Raw genomic sequence first — 25,371 nt, forward strand, 5'->3', positions numbered from 1 at the left:
TAGGAACTACACAGGGGCTTGACAAGTGGCACTATAAGATCAAACGGGATGATTTTGCATAAACATCCAACATTTGCCCCTAAGCTGAAGATAAAACTTAATGAAAGGATTTCTTTTTTTGATGAACAACAGGTAAAACAATTTTATAATAAACAATCAAGTAATTTTTGTAGGAAAAACAGCAAGTATAAACAATTATTTACTAGCATTTGGAAATAAGCTACACTTCAGATATAACAAATATACTGTAACAACGTTGAATGCAATGCCTAATGTCATTGATAGAACTCAACAAGTCACAAAGATTGACATGAAAGAGTTAATCAATACATCCAACATTTTGGAAGTATTAACTCCTGAGGTAAATTTGATAATTTTGTTCACCTATGACTCGCTTCATGGGTCATTCCTAATCGTAATTCAAATGAAATGCATTGTAAATGGTCATCCTCTCTTTCCTTTCTTGGTCTTTCAAAGGTAATCCTATTAATCCTAAATAAAACAGAGGGCTTCCACAGGTTCCAGGCAGAAAAGGTTTTGCAAACAAAGGGACAGTTGGCGTAAGTGTGTAAAAAAGGCATTTTTAGTACCCTTTTTCCTGATTTTAGTATTTGCTCTATAGCTTTGTCTATTCTATGTTTTATAAACCCTTAAATTATTAAACTCTTATCATTTTTACAGAATATCCAAAGATTTTGATCCTGACTAGTTTTGAGGACAACGGGATGCCTCATGTGACTGTGCCACACACATTGTGCTACTGTCAGGACTTCTTTTCTCTGTCACCCTTCCTTGTTATCTTTGTCACGTTTGTTAAATATTAGTTACTTATTTAATACAGCAAGCCTTTTGAGTTTGGTTCAATGTCACAATGTGAGGTGAATTTTATAACTATTTTACAACTTTCAATACCTACCTTTCAGTCATATTTTTGCTGGATGTGCTGTGTTTTTTCTTTGCCAAAAGCACCTGAGCCCTGTATACAATAAATGAATACAAATAATAATTACTAATGCTATTTTAATGTTTTCGAATAACACAAACTTTTAAAGAAATGGTTTATAAAGCTTTATAAATGGTTCACCAAACGAGTACTTAAAAAGGTTTTTAAACCATATTTCATAAAACAATGTGATTTTTAAATATTAAATTTGCTCACCTTGACTGTGGCATGTTCTGTAACAAGGAGTTTGTTCTCCTGCACCAAAAAATGGATGACAGCTGCTAAAACAGTAAGAGATATTGTGGCTGGCGCGACGCTAGTAGCCCAGGCGGATAGATCCACGAGCGTGCTCCGATACGGGTAAAGCGAATGAAATATAAGATCAGATGAGAAATACAGGTATAAACAGTGAGAGATCTTGTGGCTGGAGCATATATCTGTGACTGGTCGAGTGGCAGGCGCATATATCTGTGACTGGTCGAGTGGCAGGCCTATATAATGCAGTGGCAGGCGCATATATCTGTGACTGGTCGAGTGGCGGGCGCATATAATGAAGTGGCAGGCGCATATCTGTGACTGGTCGAGAGGCGGGCGCATATAATGCAGTGGCAGGCGCATATATCTGTGACTGGTCGAGTGGCAGGCGCATATAACGCAGTGGCAGGCACATATATCCGTTACGGGTCGAGTGGCAGGCGCATATATCTGTGACTGGTCGAGTGGCAGGTGCATATAATGCAGTGGCAGGCGCATATATCTGTGACTGGTCGAGTGGCGGGTGCATATAACGCAGTGGCAGGCCCATATATCCGTGACTGGTCGAGTGGCAGGCGCATATATCTGTGACTGGTCGAGTGGCAGGCGCATATAATGCAGTGGCAGGCACATATATTTGTGACTGGTCGAGTGGCGGGCGCATATAATGCAGTGGCAGGCGCATATATCTGTGACTGGTCGAGTGGCAGGCCCATATATCCGTGACTGGTCGAGTGGCAGGCGCATATATCTGTGACTGGTCGAGTGGCAGGCGCATATAATGCAGTGGCAGGCACATATATTTGTGACTGGTCGAGTGGCGGGCGCATATAATGCAGTGGCAGGCGCATATATCTGTGACTGGTCGAGTGGCGGGCGCATATAATGCAGTGGCAGGCGCATATCTGTGACTGGTCGAGTGGCGGGCGCATATAATGCAGTGGCAGGCGCATATCTGTGACTGGTCGAGTGGCAGGCGCATATAACGCAGTGGCAGGCGCATATATCTGTGACTGGTCGAGTGGCAGGCGCATATATCTGTGACTGGTCGAGTGGCAGGCGCATATAACGCAGTGGCAGGCGCATATATCTGTGACTGGTCGAGTGGCAGGCGCATATATCTGTGACTTGTCGAGTGGCAGGCCTATATAATGCAGTGGCAGGCGCATATATCTGTGACTTGTGGAGTGGCGGGCGCATATAATCCAGTGGCAGGCGCATATCTGTGACTAGTCGAGTGGCAGGCGCATATAACGCAGTGGCAGGCGCATATATCTGTGACTGGTCGAGTTGCAGGCGCATATATCTGTGACTGGTCGAGTGGCAGGCCTATATATCTGTGACTGGTCGAGTGGCGGGCGCATATAATGAAGTGGCAGGCGCATATCTGTGACTGGTCGAGAGGCGGGCGCATATAACGCAGTGGCAGGCGCATATATCTGTGACTGGTCGAGTGGCAGGCGCATATATCTGACTGGTCGAGTGGCAGGCGCATATAATGCAGTGGCAGGCGCATATATCTGTGACTGGTCGAGTGGCGGGCGCATATAATGCAGTGGCAGGCGCATATATCTGTGACTGGTCGAGTGGCAGGCGCATATATCTGTGACTTGTCGAGTGGCAGGCCTATATAATGCAGTGGCAGGCGCATATATCTGTGACTTGTGGAGTGGCGGGCGCATATAATCCAGTGGCAGGCGCATATCTGTGACTGGTCGAGTGGCAGGCGCATATAACGCAGTGGCAGGCGCATATATCTGTGACTGGTCGAGTTGCAGGCGCATATATCTGTGACTGGTCGAGTGGCAGGCCTATATAATGCAGTGGCAGGCGCATATATCTGTGACTGGTCGAGTGGCGGGCGCATATAATGAAGTGGCAGGCGCATATCTGTGACTGGTCGAGAGGCGGGCGCATATAACGCAGTGGCAGGCGCATATATCTGTCGCTGGTCGAGTGGCGGGCGCATATAATGCAGTGGCAGGCGCATATATCTGTGACTGGTCGAGTGGCGGGCGCATATAATGCAGTGGCAGGCAAAATATATCCGTGACTGGTCGAGTGGCAGGCGCATATATCTGTGACTGGTCGAATGGCGGGCGCATATAATGCAGTGGCAGGCGCATATCTGTGACTGGTCGAGTGGCAGGCGCATAGAACGCAGTGGCACGCGCATATATCTGTGACTGGTCGAGTGGCAGGCGCATATATCTGTGACTGGTCGAGTGGCAGGCCTATATAATGCAGTGGCAGGCGCATATATCTGTGACTGGTCGAGTGGCGGGCGCATATAATGAAGTGGCAGGCGCATATCTGTGACTGGTCGAGAGGCGGGCGCATATAACGCAGTGGCAGGCGCATATATCTGTGACTGGTCGAGTGGCAGGCGCATATAATGCAGTGGCAGGCGCATATATCTGTGACTGGTCGAGTGGCAGGCCTATATAATGCAGTGGCAGGCGCATATATCTGTGACTGGTCGAGTGACGGGCGCATATAATGAAGTGGCAGGCGCATATCTGTGACTGGTCGAGAGGCGGGCGCATATAACGCAGTGGCAGGCGCATATATCTGTGACTGGTCGAGTGGCGGGCGCATATAATGCAGTGGCAGGCAAAATATATCCGTGACTGGTCGAGTGGCAGGCGCATATATCTGTGACTGGTCGAATGGCGGGCGCATATAATGCAGTGGCAGGCGCATATCTGTGACTGGTCGAGTGGCAGGCGCATAGAACGCAGTGGCACGCGCATATATCTATGACTGTTCGAGTGGCGTGCGCATATAATGCAGTGGCAGGCGCATATATCTGTGACTGGTCGAGTGGCGGGCGCATATAATGCAGTGGCAGGCAAAATATATCCATGTCTGATTGAGTGGCAGGCGCATATATCTGTGACTGGTCGAATGGCGGGCGCATATAATGCAGTGGCAGGCACATATATCTGTGACTGGTCGAGTGGCAGGCGCATAGAACGCAGTGGCACGCGCATATATCTGTGACTGGTCGAGTGGCGGGCGCATATAATGCAGTGGCAGGCGCATATATCTGTGACTGGTCGAGTGGCGGGCGCGTATAACGCAGTGGCAGGCGCATATATCCGTGACTGGTCGAGTGGCAGGCGCATAAAATGCAGTGGCAGGCGCATATATCTGTGACTGGTCGAGTGGCGGTCGCATATAATGCAGTGGCAGGCGCATATATCTGTGACTGGTCGAGTGGCAGGCGCATATATCTGACTGGTCGAGTGGCAGGCGCATATAATGCAGTGGCAGGCGCATATATCTGTGACTGGTCGAGTGGCGGGCGCATATAATGCAGTGGCAGGCGCATATATCTGTGACTGGTCGAGTGGCAGGCGCATATATCTGTGACTGGTCGAGTGGCAGGCGCATATAACGCAGTAGCAGGTGCATATATCTGTGACTGGTCGAGTGGCAGGCGCATATAACGCAGTGGCAGGTGCATATATCTGTGACTGGTCGAATGGCAGACGCATATAACAGAGTGGCAGTCACATATATCTGTGACTTGTCGAGTGGCGGGCGCATATAACGCAGTGGCAGGCGCATATATCCGTGACAGGTCGAGTGACAGCTCCCCCTGCCACGCAAAGATTTTACCCTCTCTCCTTTTCCCCCCTTAGTTGATCAGAACAAAAGTGGATGTTACTTGTTCAGGCGTTATTTTCCGTTGAAAATTCTAATATTGGTCATACTTCCAAAAAGTATAATGTGTGATTCTGAATTCCCGTATCCACACCGGAGCGGTGATTAACAGCCGCACACTCACCTCAAAACATTGGATTCATCCGTGCTGTTTCATGCCGATGTACAACCCATGTAAAGTTGATGCAATTGCAGTTTTCAAACAGAGATGGCAACAAAGAGGTAAAGCTACGGACTGCAGCTTTAATAACAATAAAAAAATATTTATTGCGGTAGAAGACTGTGGCGTGGCAATCAGATGAAAGGGGGCCCTTGTTGTTGCTATAGCCCCAGGGCCCAAAGTCCTCTTAATCCGGACCTGGTTGTGTGTAGCAACAACGTTTAGTTCACGAGTTATTGAATGCGGAAGTCTGTGAATGTGCGAATATGCAAAGATAAAACCAACTTTACCTAAGTTTTATTCTGGCGCTCTGCACACGATTATAGTAACATTCTTAGTTTCTTATAATTGTTAAAGGGTAACTCTCCCAAAATGCAACCTTTTTGTGAATCTACCCGTGGCAAACTTTTGTTTAAAAGCATAATTAGGATGGAAACGCCAGTTTTAAGATTTACCGTATTTTGGCTGTTGTTGTTTCCGGCCGCCGGCTTCTTGTCAGTCAAAAATAGTCGAAATAATACACAAAGTGTGTATTATATAACAAGTTGATTGGAGATTCCAGCTTAAAAATTGTACTACTGTTTTGCAATATAACTCCCACAATGGCAGCAATTTCTTATTTTTTTATAAGATGTGCACATTAAACACCCAAAATGAAAGCAGGACTTATTAATTTTTTCGAGTTTAATTATCAGACAAGCCTGTTTAATCGTGTCTGCTACCGTCTAACTTATATTGTGATCACAGAACAGCGCCATACAGCGACCATTTTAGCTTTTATTCTAAAAGTGTGCACATTCAATCAAATATTTACATTCTTGATGTTTAATTTTAAATAAATCTTTAATAAATGTCTATTTCGTCACAGAACAACTAGTTTCCACTGAATTATGAGATCTGAGAAGCTTTAACACCATCTCGGCAACCCTTTGGATTCCTGTGCTATTTTTTCCTTTATTTAGTGCCAATTCAAAAACAACTGCACAAAATATATCTAATATAGTTACACTTTAAAATACTTTTTCAAATAATTAGTAATTCCTTTTGATGGATTTGGTAACACTGTACGCACATTTACAGTATTTTAAACATTTACAGGGGTAAGTCGAGATTTTATTGCCGTCCGAATCCATAATGTCAGTGTATGTACTGTATATGTGTTGTATATTGTATGTATGTATTGTGTATCTAGTGTATGACTCAATACACACAATAGATTACTACTTCTGGTGTAAAATAGCCATCGATAAACCTATGGCGCACGATTTGGGAGGAAGTGTATTTGCGATTATTCAGGTTCATTTTTTGTGTTGTCTCCCCCATAATGATAATTTTGTTTTTCCTTAGGATGGCGTGGTGGCAGATATTGAAGGGAGAATTGTGGATGAAGCCATAAGAAGAAAGATGGCCTTCCTTTTAGACCACGCCCTATCAAGAAAGTACAATTTTGTTGGCCACCGTGGAAAGCGAGAGTTTCGGGGGCTCAAACTGTTCGAGGTTGTATATGGTATGTTTACTCGCTGTTTAACATATATGTGCAAACAGAGGTTATTCTGTAGAGTTGAGTTGTTCTTCCTAATTTGTAATGCTTGGACCGGATAACTCGAGAGAAATCAAGGGAAGAAAGAGCTTGAAGGCTGAAAAGGCTGAATCACGCACATTTAATGATAAGTGCACAGGGAATGCAATCCTCTCATACATGAGAGCTACTCTTTCTTAGCGTCACAAAACGTAGTTAACAAATAAAGTATACAGGAATAGGGTAGAGCACATCTAGCATCTACAATGCTCTCATCTCCAACTACGTTATCACACATAGTACACGTCATGAGTGACGTAACCATCTCTCTTAAAGGGCACACTGCACTATAATGTGATGAACATGAATACACAGTAACGACCGTGACAAATTAGAAAACATAATGGGGGGCAATATATTGTGTTTTCTATTAATTTGGTGCTATTATGCACAGCTGAGTGAACAACACCGGTTTACTGTGTGCCGCATTTGGCTTTCTGCTGATTACAAACGCAGGAGACAGTGGATTTCCATTAATTTGTTGCCCTGAGTCCACGCGCTATGTGTGTGTGAATACACTGCAGACTCACTCTCGCTCTTATCCAAGGTAAATTATCAACACTATCATCCCTTACATGTGTTTTATTTAACTAAATACATCATAATCAGCTAAAAAGTATGCGCAGGTCACTTACTTCCTGAACAAGTGCGCACCCGAGTCCGTGATGCTTTCACATTCACACGCGAGCCGCGGCACGGTTCGAGTGCAACCGAACTCAGCGCACCTCCTCCAGGCAGTCCCGGGTTCGGGACCCCAGTGCGCACCCGGGTCCGCATGACAGCGTTCACATTAGCGGTTTTTCATGTGAACCGTGTCCCATTCCGAAATAAACTGCCAGTGTGAAAGAACCCTAGAGTTTCAAGTAAGCCAACTGAAGTACCTTACTGTGCACGTTAGCGCCTATGTGTTTACGCTAGTAACTGCTAGCTAGGAATTTCCAGACTAAGTGACTGAGGGTGCTTTCACACTAGCAGTTTAGTTCAGTAACTAACTAACGTTAGCCCAGTGCATAACAACAATCGTTTGTACGCATATGAGCGGATGCTGAAAATAGACAGGCGGCAAAACAAACACATTAATCGATACTCTAGCGGACGCATCAAATCATCGGCTGTATAATCGATGCATCGATACAAATCGATTATATTTACACTCCTAGACAGCGATGATTTTTTTTTAATGAAATCCGCGTTTTGAACGAATCAGTTTAATGATTCAATGAACGAATCACTTGCTTCTTTCCCGAATGAATCAGCCGTTTGAACGAATCGGTTGAATGAATGAATCCCTCAATTCAATTATTAAGACAGTGACTTGCTGCCATGCACTGGCAGTTTTAGTTTCATATCTGAAGTACCCTTTACTTAAAACATCCAAATTAGAAATCATATAATATTTAAATATTGAATAATAAAAAAAAAAAACAATTTCATGGCCATGGTGGGAATGACGTGGGAGCCAGTGGGAGCTGAGCTCCCATAGAGAGAGGATGATCTCCCATGAAAGCAGTAAAATCATACACCTGTGGGGGGCTCTAAAAATCAACTAAATACTTAAAAAAATTTATAAAAAAATTAATACTAAATCTACATATATTAAAGTGTATATCACTGTTTAAAAAGGTGGAAACTGCAGTGTGTATGCGGTGTGTGTTGCGGTGCGTATACGGTACAGGAGCAGCACGCGCTACAGTGTTTTCACACATACTCCGTGTGCAGTGTGTATGCGGTGCGTGTTGCGGTGTGTATACGGTACGGGACTAGCACGCGCCACAGTGTTTTCACACATACTCCGTGTGCAGTGTGTATGCGGTGCGTATACGGGAGAGGAGCAGCGCGCGCTAGAGTGTTTTCACACATACTCCATGTGCAGTGTGTATGCGGTACAGGAGCAGCACGCGCCACAGTGTTTTCACACATACTCCGTGTGCAGTGTGTATGCGGTCCGTGTTGCGGTGCGTATACGGTACATTAGCAGCGCGCGCTACAGTGTTTACACACATACTCCGTGTGCAGTGAGTATAAGGTGTGTGTTGCGGTATGTATACGGTACAGGAGCAGCACGCGCTACATTGTTTTTACACATACTCCTTGTGCAGTGTGTATGCGGTGTGTGTTGCGGTGTGTATACGGTACAGGAGCAGCACGCGGTACAGTGTTTTCACACATACTCCGTGTGCAGTGTGTATGCGGTGTGTATGCGGTGCGTATACGGTACAGGAGCAGCACGCGCCACAGTGTTTTCACACATACTCCGTGTGCAGTGTGTATGCGGTCCGTGTTGCGGTGCGTATACGGTACATTAGCAGCGCGCGCTACAGTGTTTACACACATACTCCGTGTGCAGTGAGTATAAGGTGTGTGTTGCGGTGTGTATACGGTACAGGAGCAGCACGCGCTACATTGTTTTCACACATACTCCTTGTGCAGTGTGTATACGGTACAGGAGCACCACGCGGTACAGTGTTTTCACACATACTCCGTGTGCAGTGTGTATACGGTACAGGAGCAGCACGCGGTACAGTGTTTTCACACATACTCCGTGTGCAGTGTGTATGCAGTGCGTGTTGCGGTGTGTATACGGTACAGGAGCAGCACGCGCTACAGTGTTTTCACACATACTCCGTGTACAGTGTGTATGCGGTGTGTGTTGCGGTGCGTATACGGTACAGGAGCAGCACGCACTACAGTGTTTTCACACATACTCCGTGTGCAGTGTGTATGCGGTGTGTGTTGCGGTGCGTATACGGTACAGGAGCTGCACGCGCGACGGTGTTTTCACACATACTCCGTGTGCAGTGTGTATGCGGTGTGTGTTGCATTGCGTATACGGTACAGGAGCAGCACGCGCTACGGTGTTTTCACACATACTCTGTGTGCAGTGTGTATGCGGTGTGTGTTGCGGTGCGTATACGGTACAGGAGCAGCGCGCGCTACAGTGTTTTCACACATACTCCGTGTGCAGTGTGTATGCGGTGTGTGTTGCGGTGTGTATACGGTACAGGAGCAGCACGCGCTACAGTGTTTTAACACATACTCCGTGTGCAGTGTGTATGCGGTGCGTGTTGCGGTGTGTATACGGTACAGGAGCAGCACGCGCTACAGTGTTTTCACACATACTCCGTGTGCAGTGTGTATGCGGTGTGTGTTGCGGTGCGTATACGGTACAGGAGCAGCACGCACTACAGTGTTTTCACACATACTCCGTGTGCAGTGTGTATACGGTACAGGAGCAGCACGCACTACAGTGTTTTCACACATACTCCGTGTGCAGTGTGTATGCGGTGTGTGTTGCGGTGCGTATACGGTACAGGAGCAGCACGCGCTACGGTGTTTTCACACATACTCCGTGTGCAGTGTGTATACGGTACAGGAGCAGCACGTACTACAGTGTTTTCACACATACTCCGTGTGCAGTGTGTATGCGGTGTGTGTTGCGGTGTGTACACGGTACAGGAGCAGCACGCATTACAGTGTTTTCACACATACTCCGTGTGCAGTGTGTATACGGTGCGTGTTGCGGTGTGTGTACGGTACAGGAGCAGCACGCGCTACAGTGTTTTCACACATACTCCGTGTGCAGTGCGTATGCGGTGTGTGTTGCGGTGCGTATACGGTACAGGAGCAGCACGCGCTACAGTGTTTTCACACATACTCCGTGTGCAGTGCGTATGCGGTGTGTGTTGCGGTGCGTATACGGTACAGGAGCAGCACGCGCTACAGTGTTTTCACACATACTCCGTGTGCAGTGTGTATGCGGTGTGTGTTGCGTTGTGTCGACGGTACAGGAGCAGCACGCGCTACAGTGTTTTCACACATACTCCGTGTGCAGTGTGTATGCGGTGCGTGTTGCGGTGTGTATACGGTACAGGACTAGCACGCGCCACAGTGTTTTCACACATACTCCGTGTGCAGTGTGTATACGGTACAGGAGCAGCACGCGCCACTGTGTTTTCACACATACTCCCTGTGCAGTGTGTATGCGGTCCGTGTTGCGGTGCGTATACGGTACAGGAGCAGCACGCGCTACAGTGTTTTCACACATACTCCGTGTGCAGTGTGTATACGGTACAGGAGCAGCACGCGCCACAGTGTTTTCACACATACTCCGTGTGTAGTGTGTATGCGGTCCGTGTTGCGGTGCGTATACGGTACATTAGCAGCGCGCGCTACAGTGTTTACACACATACTCCGTGTGCAGTGAGTATAAGGTGTGTGTTGCGGTGTGTATACGGTACAGGAGCAGCACGCGCTACATTGTTTTCACACATACTCCTTGTGCATTGTGTATACGGTACAGGAGCAGCACGCGCTACAGTGTTTTCACACATACTCCGTGTGCAGTGTGTATGCGGTGTGTGTTGCGGTGCGTATACGGTACAGGAGCAGCACGCGCTACAGTGTTTTCACACATACTCCGTGTGCAGTGTGTATACGGTACAGGAGCAGCACGCGGTAAAGTGTTTTCACACATACTCCGTGTGCAGTGTGTATGCAGTGCGTGTTGCGGTGTGTATACGGTACAGGAGCAGCACGCGGTACAGTGTTTTCACACATACTCCGTGTGCAGTGTGTATGCGGAGCGTGTTGCGGTGTGTATACGGTACAGGAGCAGCACGCGCTACAGTGTTTTCACACATACTCCGTGTTGCGGTGTGTATACGGTACAGGAGCAGCACGCGCTACAGTGTTTTCACACATACTCCGTGTGCAGTGTGTATGCGGTGTGTGTTGCGGTGCGTATACGGTACAGGAGCAGCACGCACTACAGTGTTTTCACACATACTCCGTGTGCAGTGTGTATGCGGTGTGTGTTGCGGTGTGTACACGGTACAGGAGCAGCACGCGCTACAGTGTTTTCACACATACTCCGTGTGCAGTGTGTATACGGTGCGTGTTGCTGTGTGTATACGGTACAGGAGCAGCACGCGCTACAGTGTTTTCACACATACTCCGTGTGCAGTGTGTATGCGGTGTGTGTTGCGGTGTGTATACGGTACAGGAGCAGCACGCGCCACAGTGTTTTCACACATACTCCGTGTGCAGTGTGTATGCGGTGCGTATACGGTACAGGAGCAGCACGCGGTACAGTGTTTTCACACATACTCCGTGTGCAGTGTGTATGCGGTCCGTGTTGCAGTGCGTATACGGTACAGGAGCAGCACGCGCTACAGTGTTTACACACATACTCCGTGTGCAGTGTGTATGCGGTGTGTGTTGCGGTGTGTATACGGTACAGGAGCAGCACGCGCCACAGTGTTTTCACACATACTCCGTGTGCAGTGTGTATGCGGTGTGTGTTGCGGTGTGTATACGGTACAGGAGCAGCCCGCGCTACAGTGTTTACACACATACTCCGTGTGCAGTGTGTATGCGGTGTGTGTTGCGGTGTGTATACGGTACAGGAGCAGCACGTACTACAGTGTTTTCACACATACTCCGTGTGCAGTGTGTATGCGGTGTGTGTTGCGGTGTGTATACGGTACAGGAGCAGCACGCGCTACAGTGTTTTCACACATACTCCGTGTGCAGTGTGTATGCGGTGAGTGTTGCCGTTTGTACACGGTACAGGAGCAGCACGCGCTACAGTGCTTTCACACATACTCCGTGTGCAGTGTGTATACGGTACAGGAGCAGCACGCGCTACAGTGTTTTCACACATACTCAGTGTGCAGTGTGTATGCGGTGTGTGTTGCGGTGTGTATACGGTACAGGAGCAGCACGCGCTACAGTGGTTTCACACATACTCCGTGTGCAGTGTGTATACGGTACAGGAGCAGCACGCGCTACAGTGTTTTCACACATACTCCGTGTGCAGTGTGTATACGGTACAGGAGCAGCACGCGCTACAGTGTTTTCACACATACTCAGTGTGCAGTGTGTATGCGGTGTGTGTTGCGGTGTGTATACGGTACAGGAGCAGCACGCGCTACATTGTTTTCACACATACTCCGTGTGCAGTGTGTATACGGTACAGGAGCAGCACGCGCTACAGTGTTTTCACACATACTCCGTGTGCAGTGTGTATGCGGTGTGTGTTGCGGTGCGTATACGGTACAGGAGCAGCACGCGCTACAGTGTTTTCACACACACTCCGTGTGCAGTGTGTATGCGGTGTGTGTTGCGATGTGTATACGGTACAGGAGCAGCACGCGCTACATTGTTTTCACACATACTCCGTGTGCAGTGTGTATGCGGTGTGTGTTGCGGTGTGTATACGGTACAGGAGCAGCACGCGCTACAGTGTTTTCACACATACTCCGTGTGCAGTGTGTATGCGGTGTGTGTTGCGGTGCGTATACGGTACAGGAGCAGCACGCGCTACATTGTTTTCACACATACTCCGTGTGCAGTGTGTATGCGGTGTGTGTTGCGATGTGTATACGGTACAGGAGCAGCACGCGCTACATTGTTTTCACACATACTCCGTGTGCAGTGTGTATGCGGTGTGTGTTGCGGTGCGTATACGGTACAGGAGCAGCACGCGCTACAGTGTTTTCACACACACTCCGTGTGCAGTGTGTATGCGGTGTGTGTTGTGATGTGTATACGGTACAGGAGCAGCACGCGCTACATTGTTTTCACACATACTCCGTGTGCAGTGTGTATGCAGTGTGTGTTGCGGTGTGTATACGGTACAGGAGCAGCACGCGATACAGTGTTTTCACACATACTACGTGTGCAGTGTGTATGCGGTGTGTGTTGCGGTGTGTATACGGTACAGGAGCAGCACGCGCTACAGTGTTTTCACACATACTCCGTGTGTAGTGTGTATGCGGTGTGTGTTGCGGTGCGTATACGGTACAGGAGCAGCACGCGCTACAGTGTTTTCACACATACTACGTGTGCAGTGTGTATGCGGTGTGTGTTGCGGTGCGTATACGGTACAGAAGCAGCACGCGGTACAGTGTTTTCACACATACTACGTGTGCAGTGTGTATGCGGTGTGTGTTGCGGTGCGTATACGGTACAGAAGCAGCACGCGGTACAGTGTTTTCACACATACTCCGTGTGCAGTGTGTATGCGGTGTGTGTTGCGGTGTGTATACGGTAAAAGAGCAGCACGCGATACAGTGTTTTCACACATACTACGTGTGCAGTGTGTATGCGGTGTGTGTTGCGGTGCGTATACGGTACAGAAGCAGCACGCGGTACAGTGTTTTCACACATACTCCGTGTGCAGTGTGTATGCGGTGTGTGTTGCGGTGTGTATACGGTACAGGAGCAGCACGCGCCACAGTGTTTTCACACATACTCCGTGTGCAGTGTGTATACGGTGTGTGTTGCGGTGTGTATACGGTACAGGAGTAGCGCGCGCTACAGTGTTTACACACATACTCCGTGTGCAGTGTGTATGCGGTGTGTGTTGCGGTGTGTATACGGTACAGGAGCAGCGCGCGCTACAGTGTTTACACACATACTCCGTGAGCAGTGTGTATGCGGTGTGTGTTGCGGTGTGTATACGGTACAGGAGCAGCGCGCGCTACAGTGTTTATACACATACTCCGTGTGCAGTGTGTATGCGGTGTGTGTTGCGGTGTGTATACGGTACAGGAGCAGCGCGCGCTACAGTGTTTACACACATACTCCGTGTTGCAGTGCGTATACGGTACAGGAGCAGCACGCGCTACAGTGTTTACACACATACTCCGTGTGCAGTGTGTATACGGTGTGTGTTGCGGTGTGTACACGGTACAGGAGCAGCACGCGCTACAGTGTTTTCACACATACTCCGTGTGCAGTGTGTATACGGTGCGTGTTGCGGTGTGTATACGGTACAGGAGCAGCACGCGCTACAGTGTTTTCACACATACTCCGTGTGCAGTGTGTATGCGGTGTGTGTTGCGGTGTGTATACGGTACAGGAGCAGCACGCGCCACAGTGTTTTCACACATACTCCGTGTGCAGTGTGTATGCGGTGCGTATACGGTACAGGAGCAGCACGCGGTACAGTGTTTTCACACATACTCCGTGTGCAGTGTGTATGCGGTCCGTGTTGCAGTGCGTATACGGTACAGGAGCAGCACGCGCTACAGTGTTTACACACATACTCCGTGTGCAGTGTGTATGCGGTGTGTGTTGCGGTGTGTATACGGTACAGGAGCAGCACGCGCCACAGTGTTTTCACACATACTCCGTGTGCAGTGTGTATGCGGTGTGTGTTGCGGTGTGTATACGGTACAGGAGCAGCCCGCGCTACAGTGTTTACACACATACTCCGTGTGCAGTGTGTATGCGGTGTGTGTTGCGGTGTGTATACGGTACAGGAGCAGCACGCACTACAGTGTTTTCACACATACTCCGTGTGCAGTGTGTATGCGGTGTGTGTTGCGGTGTGTATACGGTACAGGAGCAGCACGCGCTACAGTGTTTTCACACATACTCCGTGTGCAGTGTGTATGCGGTGAGTGTTGCCGTTTGTACACGGTACAGGAGCAGCACGCGCTACAGTGCTTTCACACATACTCCGTGTGCAGTGTGTATACGGTACAGGAGCAGCACGCGCCACAGTGTTTTCACACATACTCCGTGTGCAGTGTCTATACGGTGTGTGTTGCGGTGTGTATACGGTACAGGAGCAGCGCGCGCTACAGTGTTTACACACATACTCCGTGTGGAGTGTGTATGCGGTGTGTGTTGCGGTGTGTATACGGTACAGGAGCAGCGCGCGCTACAGTGTTTACACACATACTCCGTGTGCAGTGTGTATGCGGTGTGTGTTGCGGTGTGTATACGGTACAGGAGCAGCGCGCGCTACAGTGTTTATACACATACTCCGTGTGCAGTGTGTATGCGGTGTGTGTTGCGGTGTGTATACGGTACAGGAGCAGCGCGCGCTACAGTGTTTACACACATACTCCGTGTTGCAGTGCGTATACGGTACAGGAGCAGCACGCGCTACAGTGTTTACACACATACTCCGTGTGCAGTGTGTATACGGTGCGTGTTGCGGTGTGTATACGGTACAGGAGCAGCACGCGCTACAGTGTTTTCACACATACTCCGTGTGCAGTGTGTATACGGTGCGTGTTGCGGTGTGTATACGGTACAGGAGCAGCACGCGCTACAGTGTTTTCACACATACTCCGTGTGCAGTGTGTATGCGGTGTGTGTTGCGGTGTGTATACGGTACAGGAGCAGCACGCGCCACAGTGTTTTCACACATACTCCGTGTGCAGTGTGTATGCGGTGCGTATACGGTACAGGAGCAGCACGCGGTACAGTGTTTTCACACATACTCCGTGTGCAGTGTGTATGCGGTCCGTGTTGCAGTGCGTATACGGTACAGGAGCAGCACGCGCTACAGTGTTTACACACATACTCCGTGTGCAGTGTGTATGCGGTGTGTGTTGCGGTGTGTATACGGTACAGGAGCAGCACGCGCCACAGTGTTTTCACACATACTCCGTGTGCAGTGTGTATGCGGTGTGTGTTGCGGTGTGTATACGGTACAGGAGCAGCCCGCGCTACAGTGTTTACACACATACTCCGTGTGCAGTGTGTATGCGGTGTGTGTTGCGGTGTGTATACGGTACAGGAGCAGCACGCACTACAGTGTTTTCACACATACTCCGTGTGCAGTGTGTATGCGGTGTGTGTTGCGGTGTGTATACGGTACAGGAGCAGCACGCGCTACAGTGTTTTCACACATACTCCGTGTGCAGTGTGTATGCGGTGAGTGTTGCCGTTTGTACACGGTACAGGAGCAGCACGCGCTACAGTGCTTTCACACATACTCCGTGTGCAGTGTGTATACGGTACAGGAGCAGCACGCGCTACAGTGTTTTCACACATACTCAGTGTGCAGTGTGTATGCGGTGTGTGTTGCGGTGTGTATACGGTACAGGAGCAGCACGCGCTACAGTGCTTTCACACATACTCCGTGTGCAGTGTGTATACGGTACAGGAGCAGCACGCGCTACAGTGTTTTCACACATACTCCGTGTGCAGTGTGTATACGGTACAGGAGCAGCACGCGCTACAGTGTTTTCACACATACTCAGTGTGCAGTGTGTATGCGGTGTGTGTTGCGGTGTGTATACGGTACAGGAGCAGCACGCGCTACATTGTTTTCACACATACTCCGTGTGCAGTGTGTATACGGTACAGGAGCAGCACGCGCTACAGTGTTTTCACACATACTCCGTGTGCAGTGTGTATGCGGTGTGTGTTGCGGTGCGTATACGGTACAGGAGCAGCACGCGCTACAGTGTTTTCACACACACTCCGTGTGCAGTGTGTATGCGGTGTGTGTTGCGATGTGTATACGGTACAGGAGCAGCACGCGCTACATTGTTTTCACACATACTCCGTGTGCAGTGTATATACGGTACAGGAGCAGCACGCGATACAGTGTTTTCACACATACTACGTGTGCAGTGTGTATGCGGTGTGTGTTGCGGTGTGTATACGGTACAGGAGCAGCACGCGCTACAGTGTTTTCACACATACTCCGTGTGTAGTGTGTATGCGGTGTGTGTTGCGGTGCGTATACGGTACAGGAGCAGCACGCGCTACAGTGTTTTCACACATACTCCGTGTGCAGTGTGTATGCGGTGTGTGTTGCGGTGTGTATACGGTACAAGAGCAGCACGCGATACAGTGTTTTCACACATACTACGTGTGCAGTGTGTATGCGGTGTGTGTTGCGGTGCGTATACGGTACAGAAGCAGCACGCGGTACAGTGTTTTCACACATACTCCGTGTGCAGTGTGTATGCGGTGTGTGTTGCGGTGTGTATACGGTACAGGAGCAGCACGCGCCACAGTGTTTTCACACATACTCCCTGTGCAGTGTGTATGCAGTGCGTATACGGTACAGGAGCAGCACGGGGTACAGTGTTTTCACACATACTCCGTGTGCAGTGTGTATACGGTGTGTGTTGCGGTGTGTATACGGTACAGGAGCAGCGCGCGCTACAGTGTTTACACACATACTCCGTGTGCAGTGTGTATGCGGTGTGTGTTGCGGTGTGTATACGGTACAGGAGCAGCGCGCGCTACAGTGTTTACACACATACTCCGTGTGCAGTGTGTATGCGGTGTGTGTTGCGGTGTGTATACGGTACAGGAGCAGCGCGCGCTGCAGTGTTTATACACATACTCCGTGTGCAGTGTGTATGCGGTGTGTGTTGCGGTGTGTATACGGTACAGGAGCAGCGCGCGCTACAGTGTTTACACACATACTCCGTGTTGCAGTGCGTATACGGTACAGGAGCAACACGCGCTACAGTGTTTACACACATACTCCGTGTGCAGTGTGTATACGGTGTGTGTTGCGGTGTGTATACTGTACAGTAGCAGCGCGCGCTACAGTGTTTACACACATACTCCGTGTGCAGTGTGTATGCGGTGTGTGTTGCGGTGTGTATACGGTACAGGAGCAGCACGCACTACAGTGTTTTCACACATACTCCGTGTGCAGTGTGTATGCGGTGGTAGTTGCGGTGTGTATACGGTACAGGAGCAGCACGCGCTACAGTGTTTTCACACATACTCCGTGTGCAGTGTGTATGCGGTGTGTGTTGCGGTGTGTATACGGTACAGGAGCAGCACGCGCTACAGTGTTTTCACACATTCTCCGTGTGCAGTGTGTATGCGGTACAGGAGCAGCACGCGCTACAGTGTTTTCACACATACTCAGTGTGCAGTGTGTATGCGGTACAGGAGCAGCGCGCGCTAGAGTGTTTTCACACATACTCCATGTGCAGTGTGTATACGGTACAGGAGCAGCACGCGCCACAGTGTTTTCACACATACTCCGTGTGCAGTGTGTATGCAGTGCGTGTTGCGGTGTGTATACGGTACAGGAGCAGCACGCGCTACAGTGTTTTCACACATACTCCGTGTGCAGTGTGTATGCGGTGTGTGTTGCGGTGCGTATACGGTACAGGAGCAGCACGCACTACAGTGTTTTCACACATACTCCGTGTGCAGTGTGTATGCGGTGTTTGTTGCGGTGCGTATACGGTACAGGAGCTGCACGCGCGACGGTGTTTTCACACATACTCCGTGTGCAGTGTGTATGCGGTGTGTGTTGCGGTGCGTTTACGGTACAGGAGCTGCACGCGCGACGGTGTTTTCACACATACTCCGTGTGCAGTGTGTATGCGGTGTGTGTTGCGGTGCGTATACGGTACAGGAGCAGCACGCGCTACGGTGTTTTCACACATACTCTGTGTGCAGTGTGTATGCGGTGTGTGTTGCGGTGCGTATACGGTACAGGAGCAGCGCGCGCTACAGTGTTTTCACACATACTCCGTGTGCAGTGTGTATGCGATGTGTGTTGCGGTGTGTATACGGTACAGGAGCAGCACGCGCTACAATGTTTTAACACATACTCCGTGTGCAGTGTGTATGCGGTGCGTGTTGCGGTGTGTATACGGTACAGGAGCAGCACGCGCTACAGTGTTTTCACACATACTCCGTGTGCAGTGTGTATACGGTACAGGAGCAGCACGCACTACAGTGTTTTCACACATACTCCGTGTGCAGTGTGTATGCGGTGTGTGTTGCGGTGCGTATACAGTAGAGGAGCAGCACGCGCTACGGTGTTTTCACACATACTCCGTGTGCAGTGTGTATGCGGTGTGTGTTGCGGTGTGTATACGGTACAGGAGCAGCGCGCGCTGCAGTGTTTATACACATACTCCGTGTGCAGTGTGTATGCGGTGTGTGTTGCGGTGTGTATACGGTACAGGAGCAGCGCGCGCTACAGTGTTTACACACATACTCCGTGTTGCAGTGCGTATACGGTACAGGAGCAACACGCGCTACAGTGTTTACACACATACTCCGTGTGCAGTGTGTATACGGTGTGTGTTGCGGTGTGTATACGGTACAGTAGCAGCGCGCGCTACAGTGTTTACACACATACTCCGTGTGCAGTGTGTATGCGGTGTGTGTTGCGGTGTGTATACGGTACAGGAGCAGCACGCACTACAGTGTTTTCACACATACTCCGTGTGCAGTGTGTATGCGGTGTGTGTTGCGGTGTGTATACGGTACAGGAGCAGCACGCGCTACAGTGTTTTCACACATTCTCCGTGTGCAGTGTGTATGCGGTACAAGAGCAGCACGCGCTACAGTGTTTTCACACATACTCAGTGTGCAGTGTGTATGCGGTACAGGAGCAGCGCGCGCTAGAGTGTTTTCACACATACTCCATGTGCAGTGTGTATACGGTACAGGAGCAGCACGCGCCACAGTGTTTTCACACATACTCCGTGTGCAGTGTGTATGCAGTGCGTGTTGCGGTGTGTATACGGTACAGGAGCAGCACGCGCTACAGTGTTTTCACACATACTCCGTGTGCAGTGTGTATGCGGTGTGTGTTGCGGTGCGTATACGGTACAGGAGCAGCACGCGCTACAGTGTTTTCACACATACTCCGTGTGCAGTGTGTATGCGGTGTGTGTTGCGGTGTGTATACGGTACAGGAGCAGCACGCGCTACAGTGTTTTCACACATTCTCCGTGTGCAGTGTGTATGCGGTACAAGAGCAGCACGCGCTACAGTGTTTTCACACATACTCAGTGTGCAGTGTGTATGCGGTACAGGAGCAGCGCGCGCTAGAGTGTTTTCACACATACTCCATGTGCAGTGTGTATACGGTACAGGAGCAGCACGCGCCACAGTGTTTTCACACATACTCCGTGTGCAGTGTGTATGCAGTGCGTGTTGCGGTGTGTATACGGTACAGGAGCAGCACGCGCTACAGTGTTTTCACACATACTCCGTGTGCAGTGTGTATGCGGTGTGTGTTGCGGTGCGTATACGGTACAGGAGCAGCACGCACTACAGTGTTTTCACACATACTCCGTGTGCAGTGTGTATGCGGTGTGTGTTGCGGTGCGTATACGGTACAGGAGCTGCACGCGCGACGGTGTTTTCACACATACTCCGTGTGCAGTGTGTATGCGGTGTGTGTTGCGGTGCGTTTACGGTACAGGAGCTGCACGCGCGACGGTGTTTTCACACATACTCCGTGTGCAGTGTGTATGCGGTGTGTGTTGCGGTGCGTATACGGTACAGGAGCAGCACGCGCTACGGTGTTTTCACACATACTCTGTGTGCAGTGTGTATGCGGTGTGTGTTGCGGTGCGTATACGGTACAGGAGCAGCGCGCGCTACAGTGTTTTCACACATACTCCGTGTGCAGTGTGTATGCGATGTGTGTTGCGGTGTGTATACGGTACAGGAGCAGCACGCGCTACAATGTTTTAACACATACTCCGTGTGCAGTGTGTATGCGGTGCGTGTTGCGGTGTGTATACGGTACAGGAGCAGCACGCGCTACAGTGTTTTCACACATACTCCGTGTGCAGTGTGTATACGGTACAGGAGCAGCACGCACTACAGTGTTTTCACACATACTCCGTGTGCAGTGTGTATGCGGTGTGTGTTGCGGTGCGTATACAGTAGAGGAGCAGCACGCGCTACGGTGTTTTCACACATACTCCGTGTGCAGTGTGTATGCGGTGTGTGTTGCGGTGTGTACACGGTACAGGAGCAGCACGCATTACAGTGTTTTCACACATACTCCGTGTGCAGTGTGTATACGGTGCGTGTTGCGGTGTGTGTACGGTACAGGAGCAGCACGCGCTACAGTGTTTTCACACATACTCCTTGTGCAGTGTGTATGCGGTATGTTTATGCGGTGCGTATACGGTACAGGAGCAGCACGCGCTACAGTGTTTTCACACATACTCCGTGTGCAGTGAGTATGCGGTGTGTGTATGGGGTGCGTATACGGTACAGGAGCAGCACGCGCTACAGTGTTTTCACACATACTCCGTGTGCAGTGTGTATGCGGTGTGTTTTGCGGTGTGTACACGGTACAGGAGCAGCACGCGCTACAGTGCTTTTACACATACTCCGTGTGCAGTGTGTATACGGTACAGGAGCAGCACGTGCTACAGTGTTTTCACACATACTCCGTGTGCAGTGCTTATGCGGTGTGTGTTGCGGTGCGTATACGGTACAGGAGCAGCACGCGCTACAGTGTTTTCACACATACTCCGTGTGCAGTGTGTATGCGGTGTGTGTTGCGGTGCGTATACAGTACAGGAGCAGCACGCGCTACGGTGTTTTCACACATACTCCGTGTGCAGTGTGTATGCGGTGTGTGTTGCGGTGTGTACACGGTACAGTAGCAGCACGCATTACAGTGTTTTCACACATACTCCGCGTGCAGTGTGTATACGGTGCGTGTTGCGGTGTGTGTACGGTACAGGAGCAGCACGCGCTACAGTGTTTTCACACATACTCCTTGTGCAGTGTGTATGCGGTGTGTGTATGCGGTGCGTATACGGTACAGGAGCAGCACGCGCTACAGTGTTTTCACACATACTCCGTGTGCAGTGAGTATGCGGTGTGTGTATGGGGTGCGTATACGGTACAGGAGCAGCACGCGCTACAGTGTTTTCACACATACTCCGTGTGCAGTGTGTATGCGGTGTGTTTTGCGGTGTGTACACGGTACAGGAGCAGCACGCGCTACAGTGCTTTCACACATACTCCGTGTGCAGTGTGTATACGGTACAGGAGCAGCACGTGCTACAGTGTTTTCACACATACTCCGTGTGCAGTGCGTATGCGGTGTGTGTTGCGGTGCGTATACGGTACAGGAGCAGCACGCGCTACAGTGTTTTCACACATACTCCGTGTGCAGTGTGTATGCGGTGTGTGTTGCGGTGTGTCGACGGTACAGGAGCAGCACGCGCTACAGTGTTTTCACACATACTCCGTGTGCAGTGTGTATGCGGTGCGTGTTGCGGTGTGTATACGGTACAGGACTAGCACGCGCCACAGTGTTTTCACACATACTCCGTGTGCAGTGTGTATGCGGTGCGTATACGGGAGAGGAGCAGCGCGTGCTAGAGTGTTTTCACACATACTCCGTGTGCAGTGTGTATACGGTACAGGAGCAGCACGCGCCACAGTGTTTTCACACATACTCCCTGTGCAGTGTGTATGCGGTCCGTGTTGCGGTGCGTATACGGTACAGGAGCAGCACGCGCTACAGTGTTTTCACACATACTCCGTGTGCAGTGTGTATACGGTACAGGAGCAGCACGCGCTACAGTGTTTTCACACATACTCCGTGTGCAGTGTGTATGCGGTGTGTGTTGCGGTGCGTATACAGTACAGGAGCAGCACGCGCTACAGTGTTTTCACACATACTCCGTGTGCAGTGTGTATACGGTACAGGAGCAGCACGCGGTACAGTGTTTTCACACATACTCCGTGTGCAGTGTGTATGCAGTGCGTGTTGCGGTGTGTATACGGTACAGGAGCAGCACGCGGTACAGTGTTTTCACACATACTCCGTGTGCAGTGTGTATACGGTACAGGAGCAGCACGCGGTACAGTGTTTTCACACATACTCCGTGTGCAGTGTGTATGCAGTGCGTGTTGCGGTGTGTATACGGTACAGGAGCAGCACGGGGTACAGTGTTTTCAAACATACTCCGTGTGCAGTGTGTATGCAGTGCGTATACGGTACAGGAGCAGCACGGGGTACAGTGTTTTCACACATACTCCGTGTGCAGTGTGTATGCGGTCCGTGTTGCAGTGCGTATACGGTACAGGAGCAGCACGCGCTACAGTGTTTACACACATACTCCGTGTGCAGTGTGTATACGGTGTGTGTTGCAGTGTGTATACGGTACAGGAGCAGCACGCACTACAGTGTTTTCACACATACTCAGTGTGCAGTGTGTATGCGGTGTGTGTTGCGTTGTGTATACGGTACAGGAGCAGCAAGCGCTACAGTGTTTTCACACATTCTCCGTGTGCAGTGTGTATGCGGTACAGGAGCAGCACGCGCTACAGTGTTTTCACACATACTCAGTGTGCAGTGTGTATGCGGAGTATGTGTGAAAACACTGTAGCGCGTGCTGCTCCTGTACCGTATACGCACCGCAACACGCACCGCATACACACTGCACACGGAGTATGTGTGAAAACACTGTAGTGTGTGCTGCTCCTGTACCGTATACGCACCGTATACACACTGCACACGGAGTAGTGTGAAAACACTGTAGTGTGTGCTGCTCCTGTACCGTATACGCACCGTATACACACTGCACACGGAGTATGTGTGAAAACACTGTAGTGTGTGCTGCTCCTGTACCGTATACGCACCGCATACACACTGCACACGGAGTATGTGTGAAAACACTGTTGCGCGTGCTGCTCCTGTACCGTATACACACCGCAACACGCACCGCATACACACTGCACACGGAGTATGTGTGAAAACACTGTAGTGTGTGCTGCTCCTGTACCGTATACGCACCGTATACACACTGCACACGGAGTATGTGTGAAAACACTGTAGTGTGTGCTGCTCCTGTACCGTATACGCACCGTATACACTCTGCACACGGAGTATGTGTGAAAACACTGTAGCGCGTGCTGCTCCTGTACCGTATACGCACCGCATACACACTGCACACGGAGTATGTGTGAAAACACTGTTGCGCGTGCTGCTCCTGTACCGTATACGAACCGCAACACGCACCGCATACACACTGCACACGGAGTATGTGTGAAAACACTGTAGTGTGTGCTGCTCCTGTACCGTATACGCACCGTATACACACTGCACACGGAGTATGTGTGAAAACACTGTAGTGTGTGCTGCTCCTGTACCGTATACGCACCGCATACACACTGCACACGGAGTATGTGTGAAAACACTGTAGCGCGCGCTGCTCCTGTACCGTATACACACTGCAACACACCGCATACACACTGCACACGGAGTATGTGTGAAAAGACTGTAGCGCGTGCTGCTCCTGTACCGTATACACACCGCAACACACACCGCATACACACTGCACATGGAGTATGTGTGAAAACACTGTAGCGCGTGCTGCTCCTGTACCGTATACGCACCGCAACACGCACCGCATACACACTGCACACGGAGTATGTGTGAAAACACTGTAGTGTGTGCTGCTCCTGTACCGTATACGCACCGTATACACACTGCACACGGAGTATGTGTGAAAACACTGTAGTGTGTGCTGCTCCTGTACCGTATACGCACCGCATACACACTGCACACGGAGTATGTGTGAAAACACTGTTGCGCGTGCTGCTCCTGTACCGTATACACACCGCAACACGCACCGCATACACACTGCACACGGAGTATGTGTGAAAACACTGTAGTGTGTGCTGCTCCTGTACCGTATACGCACCGTATACACACTGCACACGGAGTATGTGTGAAAACACTGTAGTGTGTGCTGCTCCTGTACCGTATACGCACCGCATACACACTGCACACGGAGTATGTGTGAAAACACTGTTGCGCGTGCTGCTCCTGTACCGTATACACACCGCAACACGCACCGCATACACACTGCACACGGAGTATGTGTGAAAACACTGTAGTGTGTGCTGCTCCTGTACCGTATACGCACCGTATACACACTGCACACGGAGTATGTGTGAAAACACTGTAGTGTGTGCTGCTCCTGTACCGTATACGCACCGTATACACTCTGCACACGGAGTATGTGTGAAAACACTGTAGCGCGTGCTGCTCCTGTACCGTATACGCACCGCATACACACTGCACACGGAGTATGTGTGAAAACACTGTTGCGCGTGCTGCTCCTGTACCGTATACGCACCGCAACACGCACCGCATACACACTGCACACGGAGTATGTGTGAAAACACTGTAGTGTGTGCTGCTCCTGTACCGTATACGCACCGTATACACACTGCACACGGAGTATGTGTGAA

General features: G+C 50.2%; 1 long non-coding RNA gene across 1 annotated transcript; it reads left to right on the plus strand.

Moving 5' to 3' along the window:
* Window positions 1-275: 275 nt before the first annotated feature.
* On the plus strand, window positions 276-977 carry LOC143745564 (uncharacterized). The gene is made up of 3 exons (XR_013206020.1): window positions 276-361; window positions 478-560; window positions 682-977. It is a non-coding gene; the product is annotated as an uncharacterized LOC143745564 (long non-coding RNA).
* The last annotated feature ends 24,394 nt before the right edge of the window (window positions 978-25,371 follow it).

This window comes from Siphateles boraxobius, unplaced genomic scaffold (genome assembly GCF_051911475.1).
Source record: "Siphateles boraxobius isolate OS27281-9 unplaced genomic scaffold, OSU_SipBor_1 207, whole genome shotgun sequence".
NCBI lineage: Eukaryota > Metazoa > Chordata > Actinopteri > Cypriniformes > Leuciscidae > Siphateles > Siphateles boraxobius.